Below are 7,334 nucleotides of genomic sequence, written 5' to 3'. Positions count from 1 at the left end.
CCCACAAAGTCCCTCTGTTAAAAAAAAAGGCATGTGCAGAAGAAGTTACAATTTGCCAAAGAACACATCAACTGGCCTAAAGAGAAATGGAGGAACATTTTGTGGACTGATGAGAGTAAAATTGTTCTTTTTGGGTCCAAGGGCCACAGACAGTTTGTGAGACGAGCCCCAAACTCTGAATTCAAGCCCCAGTACACAGTGAAGACAGTGAAGCATGGTGGTGCAGCATCATGATATGGGCATGTTTCTCTTACTATGGTGTTGGGCCTATTTATCGCATACCAGGGATCATGGATCAGTTTGCATATGTCAAAATGCCAAAATAAGAGGTCATGTTGCCTTATGCTGGAGAGGACATGCCCTTGAAATGGATGTTTCAACAAGACAATGACCCCAAATACACTAGTAAACCAGCAAAATCTTGATTCCAAACCAACAACATTGATGTTATGGAGTGGCCAGCCCAATCCCCAGACCTTAATCCAATTGAGAACTTGTGGGGTGACATCAAAAATGCTGTTTCTGAAGCAAAACCAAGAAATGTAAATGAATTGTGGAATGCTGTTAAATAATCTTGGAGTGGAATAACAGCTGAAAGGTGCCATAAGTTGGTTGCCACACAGATGTGAAGCAGTTGTGGTCATACAACTAAATATTAATTTAGTGATTCACAGGTTTGCTAAATCCTAGAAACAAAAAAGTTTGTACGAAATAGTTTTGTGTTTGTAAAGTCAACAGCAGATACTGCTATACTTTTGAACACACCCCTTTCAACTAATTGACCAATTGCACAGCCGTAAGAGCTGCATATCACGAATGCTGGGTCTTGTTGGTTTTCTGAGAATCTACTGCACCTACTGGTACCTTGTTTGCCATGTAGCAATAAAAAATATAATAAAAACCCGGACATTGGACTGCTATTTTATTGAACACTACTGTACATACACACAAACAAACAAACACACACATGCATTTTGTTTTTAGTTTCACTTTGATTTCACTTTCAGTGGTTAAATATTCATGTCATTGTGGAAGGAAGGATATAACTCAAGGGAGTTGTGTCTTTAAGTGTGTTCTTCCCTCCTGCCCCCTATCTGTCCATTCACATTGATGGAGGTAGAGCAGTTGTCAGTCAATTGACCTACATTAGCTGAGCCTGCAGCAGTCTGATTTCCTCTGGGGGCAATACATTTCTGGGTGTGGTCAATGTCTGTGTGTGTGTGTGTGTGTGTGTGTGTGTGTGTGTGATTGTGCGTGCATGCATGTCTTACAAGCATGTCTACATGTGTGTGTGCGCGTGCATGCGTGTGTGTTTTTGTCCTATATAAGACATAACCTCATCTCAAGAGGGTGAATGTAGGGTGAATATCATCCACAATGACATTTAGAGGTTAAACAGAGTGGATTCTGACAGATATTTAAACCTCTCAAAATGCTTTTGATCACAACCCTGACCAGTTTTATTGTTGATCAATCTGAGTCATGATTCTTTCACAAACCTTTTTGTGGTCACAGTCTGATTCTTGCAGATTATTATGTAGAAATAAGTGCAGACTTCCATATTTTTCACGTCGACCTTTGTGATCTACATGAAATGTGGAAACACACAAACTTTCTCATTTACTTTCTTGTTCTTTAGAAGTTGATTATGATACAGAAAACAATTAAGAGCTAATTAAAAATAATTTGCTAAAATTTTATTGACTAAATAATTAATTGATTTTATAAATTCATGCAATGAAAAATGACAATACGTCACAGTTTCGTAATAATGATAGGGCAGATTCTTCATCACTTTCTATGTGTGAGGGATAAGAAACAAGTTTGGAGGAAAAGATTCAGTAAAAGGCTTTTAGGGGAGAAACTGCAAGGTAATAATGAAGTTGGCACACACTGGGAGTGTCTGGTGCTGAGCCAGTTCACATCTTTTATTATCTGTAAAGGCTAAATTAAACTCTAAATTTCTCAAAACACAAACTCAGTCACAGGATAAATGCTATTTTCCGACTGATGTGTGAAAATAAAGTGCTGAGGATGAAGAATAGACTGAGACTGCCAACCCCCAAAATATCCCCACAATACCAAGCACCTATTAGAGGCGATGACATCACTCCTTTGCCTGGTAACCATGGTTACACTTACCTCCTGCTGGCAAAAATCAGCCCCCATACCCGGCTTTCCTTGATTTCTATTTTCCTCTATGTCTGTCTCTTCTGTTTTTCTCACCTTTCTGTCTGCTCACTTTGTTTCCTCTCTCATGTCTCTTCCTCTTCTCATCATCCCCCCTTCATATTTATTTTATTTTTCAATGACACTCCTCTATGCACTCACTTCTCTCCTTAATGTCCTCCCCTTTCATGCTGAGCTTAATGTATTTTATGATTTTCTCCTCTGCTCTCTTTCACCTTAAAGCAGAGGCTGAGGTGGCATTACCAGAGTAAAGATATAGAATTAAAACAAAGAAAAATGCAGAGGTAGAGATGACCTACATAGACAAAGGAACCACAGACGTGAACATGCTATAGCTGCGGCTGAAAAGACAGTGCATGGACAATAACAGAGTGGATGTTACTCAGTCAGGCATAAAATAGAGATTTTACCAGAGGCGATGAGAAGAAAAGATCAGGGCTGTAAACAATGACAGAACTGAGATTGGTGGACAGTTACAGCTGGACCGTGCAGCAGAATGAATCACCCCTCTATACTAATAGTGTAAAGGACAGAGGGGTCAAGTGCTGCATTAAAGTCTATTGCAAAGACTTAGTTCTGCAGAGAGGAAGGGTGCTGCGACTTCCTGTTCAGAAAAGCTACATCCCAGAGTCACCCACTGGAAAGAAGTACATGGGGACAGGGGGCAGTGAACTGCATTACAATCCATTTTGCAGACAGGCTGGGTGGATGAGTGGGGGGTAAAAGAGGAGTATTAAGAGGCATTGTGAAGCTGTATTATAGTAAGCAGCTTACAGTCCCTGTGCCAGGCTGCTTCTTCATGTGGGGGGGGAGAGAAAGGACAAAGAGGCGACACAGAGGAAGAGACTAGGAGATACAAGAGCTGGCAGGGAGGGCAGTAGGACGGGGAGACTCGTCTTGGTGTCCTCCTCTGTGTTTTTTGTCTTTCTTTCATTGTCACCACATCTCTTTTGTCTTCTGCTTCTCTCTAATCAACATAAAATATTTGTAGTTTCCTCTACACGTCACCATGTGATGCTAACATGTCTCCCCCTGTTGCTACATGTTACCAGGGAAGTAATCACCACCGCCACCATCCTTTCCTACCACCCGACTGAATCATAGAGAGAAGGGGATGGGGGAAACGGATGGTGGAGGTTGCCATGGAAACTGGGAGTCTGTTGCCGGCCGACATCATCTGTTGTTGCTCGGCGCGGAGCGGGCACATGAATATTTGAGCTTTATGGACACAGCCGCACGAATGACACAAACTGCTCTCTGGACCTCCATCAGCACCTTAGATGGGAAACATCGAGAGGTCACTGAAGGGGGAGAGGAGGGAAGGCAGGGAAGGGATGGATGGCTCGAGGAAAGGCGGGGTCACAAAGGGAGACTGACAGACCTCCATTTTATCTAGGGCATAGAGTGTCTGGCTATCTGGGTTAGTAAAAAAAAAAGAGATGAGGAAAGATGGAGGAACAGTAATAGAAAAGAATGAAAGGATTTTGACCACTTAAATGAGTTTTGTGTGCTGATAGAAATGCAGAGTAGATGATGGGAGGTGGAGAACAAAGAGAAAGATGGAGAGAGGGCGGGTGACGTGCCATGAGAGCAGTAAATTAGGGCACTGGAGCTTGTTTTTCCTCTCTTGCCTCCTCCTTTTTTTGTAATTTCTCAGAAAGTCCTGCAGTATTTTCTAATTAATCCTCTCAGAGGGTTGTTTCTCCTGCATGCTGTTGATACACACACACTCATACAAACAAGCCAGTCATGATTCATGCAGATTTCCAAATGAGACTGTGAATTGACTTGGGAAGTTTAAATGTGCACAGTCTGACTGCACTGCGTCAAAAAGCACAGAAACTAGAACAAATATGGCTCATGTGTTTGTATCCTCTCCGGCTTACATGTCTGTGTCAGGAGGCTGCTTATGGATTTTCTTGCTCTTTTATAGTTTATATAAATAGATGCCAGAGAGGGCCTCATGCAATAGGAATGTGTATATCTTCTACATCTTTATTTCTTACAAGGATCGGTTTAAACCTCTGGTATGTCTTGCATTTGAGTGCTTCCCATGGTCCAGTGTCCTCCACTACTGATGGGTTTAACACCTGTCCCAGAGTCCTCCTTATCCCACCAACACTGCTGACTTTCAGACCACTGTCAGCATCTTTAAATACTCCCATGATCCCACTTGTTGACCTCAGATGTGTTTGGTCCAGTTTGTTATTCCCTGGTGGATCACAAATATGCAGCTTTTTCATATAGTTATTCTGCCTGGATCCATTACTGCTCGATTCTGTTTTGATGCCAGTAGATCGTGGTTAGATGTCTGTTCATTCCAGACGTTTGAGTTAGAGATTTTAATAATGAAGAACAAAGGTCCATATGCATTGCTTAATATCACAGGGCAATAACTGCTGGCACATTGGAATCTTGTTCCCAGTTCTTCTTTATCTCCATGAGGGCATAGGAAAGTTTTGACTCCTGCTCAAATTTTCTTTCTCACATTGCAATCAACATGTTTAATTAAAGAAATAAGAATGGTTATTGTAATCTAGCATCAGCAAATCATTTATGGATATGTACATGCTTTGAGATTTAAAAGCAGTTTCTTACTGGGAATGGAGGGATCTTATTCCTGCCAAAGATACAACAATACTGGTTATTATACATGAAATGTTTCTGTGTTTATCTGTTGTCTTTTGTCTGTGCCCTTGTCACTTTGTTTCAGATGGGCTCTGCAAGAAAATAGGAGAAGAAGAATAGTTTAATATTTTTGGGAAATATGGTTATATGCTTCTTTACAAAAGTAGGTGATAAGATTGGTACCATTTTATGTTTGTGGACAAAGTACAGAGCTTAGCTCAGCATAAAGAATGGAAGCTTTGAGAACCTGATAGTCTGCTCTTTCCATGTGATGCAATCCATTTTATCTGAACTTGAAAGACCAAATATTTCTTAGCGAGCAGAGACTTCCTGGTGTCTTGATCCAGGTAACTACTGGATTATTTATTTATTTATTTTTATTATTTTATTTTTTATTTTTTATTTTTTATTTTTTATTTTTTATTTTTTATTTTTTATTTTTTAAAAATGCTCTTCTGCGCAAGCACGGCCTCGTTGAACTACTGCGCATGCGCTGCCCCGCTACGCTTCTGCGCATGCGCGGGCCCGTCGCGCTACTGCGCAGGTTTTATCGCGATACTGCGCATGCGCGGCCCCGTCACGATACTGCGCATGCGCAGAAAAACCGCGCATGCGCAGTAGAGTAACGGGGCTGCGCATGCGCAGTATCGTGACGGGGCCGCGCATGCGCAGTAGCGCATAAATTAAATAATTAAATAATTAAATAATTAAATAATTAAATAATTAAATAATTAAATAATTAAACAATTAAATAATTAAATAATTGAATAATTGAATAATTAAATAATTAAAAATTAAAAATTATAAACAGTAAAATCAATTTAAAAAATGTAAAGAAGTAAAGGGGTTAACCAGGGGATAACCAGGTGTGACTTATATTTAAAGTTTCATGAGTTTTGGGGTATGTTCAGGCAGTGAAAAATGCAATCATTTGGGAAGAAGAAAAAAAAATCATTCGAAATACAATAGGGACCTCGCAGGTTGTTGCCTGCTCGGGCCCTAATAACGCAGTGCAAACACAGTCCAAGATGGACTCTCCTCAGAGTTTGCATTCCAGGCTTCAGTATCAGGCGGGGTGTGTTGGTTCAGGGAACAGAGCGGAGAGCAGCGGGGAGGGGAGGGCAGGGAGCGTAGAGGAGCTTGATGGTGCACGCTTATTAGCCTGAAATATCCATGCAGCAGCTGCACCATTTCCGCGGCAACACCTGTCGCCATGGCGCTGAGTTGTCGACATGTCTCTGTGTCAGAGTCTGCATGTCTGAGGCGCTGCACATTCACAGCGTGTCCGACCTCTGAAAATGCACACACACACAAAGAGCACACACTTACTTCTCTAGCTAATGCTTTGGCATGTACAAGATCTCATACATGCAGCACAGCATCCTTCAGATGCAGAGCCAACATTTAACTGCACACACACACACACACACACACACACACACACCTGTGTAACAGTGTTAAGGAAACAGCTGTAAAGTAAGAAACCCGAAAAGGAATTTTTAGCTTAGTGGCTTCTTTGTTGCATCCTTACAGATCCAATTCTCTGCTTCCCTTCTCACTCCCTCCCTGCTCGCTCCTCGCTCCATTCCTTCTCGTCACTCAGATGGGGAATTTTGCGTTTCCATGACAACCGCAGTGGTGGAGGAAATGGATTAGATACTCTGCACTGTCTGTGCTGGGGGTGTGGCAGCTGTGTGTGTCTGTGAGTGCTGCATCGGGGGAGGGGGTGTTTATGGGGTGTAGGGCATGTAAAGAGGGATTGGGGTTATGGTTGTGTGTGTGTGTGTGTGTGTGTGTGTGTGTGTTGGAGATTTGGTGGAGGCAGGGTGGGGGCAGGAGATGCCCTCAAACCACATTGCACCAGATGGAGGCTTTTGATCTCCTCCAAACACAACATTGTTCTGTCTTGCTGAGTGAGTGAAAATCCAAATTTAAGTGCATCAGATTGCTCTTCATTTTGTTTTTTCTGCCTGTTACCTTTGAGCAGATCGCCTGCTTTGTTCTGCACACTCACAACATTTGACTTGTAACCTTACAAAGTGACACCTGACACAGGCATGAGAGCATATTTCTTCCTTTCATCTTCTCTCCCTCCAACTTCCTGCAGCAAAATCATAACGAGGCAATTAACCCCGCTTCTCTGTCACCCTTAATTCAACCCTCACTGTTCCACACTATTTCCCCCTTCATTCCTGTCTCCCAGTCTCCCAGTCTCCCCCCGTCTGATTTCCATCCTCCCAGCTGAGAAAACAGGCGCGGGAACTCTTGGCAAAGATGAGGGGAGAGTGAGAGAGTAGAGAGGGGGCTTTTCAGAAGAAGAGAAAAAGGGTTTGCTGCTTTGAAAGGGAGCATTGTGTTGTTCTTCCACATTGCTACAGCTCCATCTCTGTGATTTAGTCGAGCCAGCAGCCAGCACATTACTGTGTCTCTTTAAATCAGGGTACTGTTAGCCTTAGCAACGTTCAGGCCCCAGTGCTCCAGTGCTCCCGCTCAATGGCCTCCTCTTCTTTCGTCAG

Source organism: Centropristis striata, chromosome 12 (genome assembly GCF_030273125.1).
Source record: "Centropristis striata isolate RG_2023a ecotype Rhode Island chromosome 12, C.striata_1.0, whole genome shotgun sequence".
In the NCBI taxonomy this organism is placed as follows: domain Eukaryota; kingdom Metazoa; phylum Chordata; class Actinopteri; order Perciformes; family Serranidae; genus Centropristis; species Centropristis striata.
The sequence above is the reverse complement of the archived record's forward strand: the minus strand, read 5'-3'. Positions refer to the sequence as shown.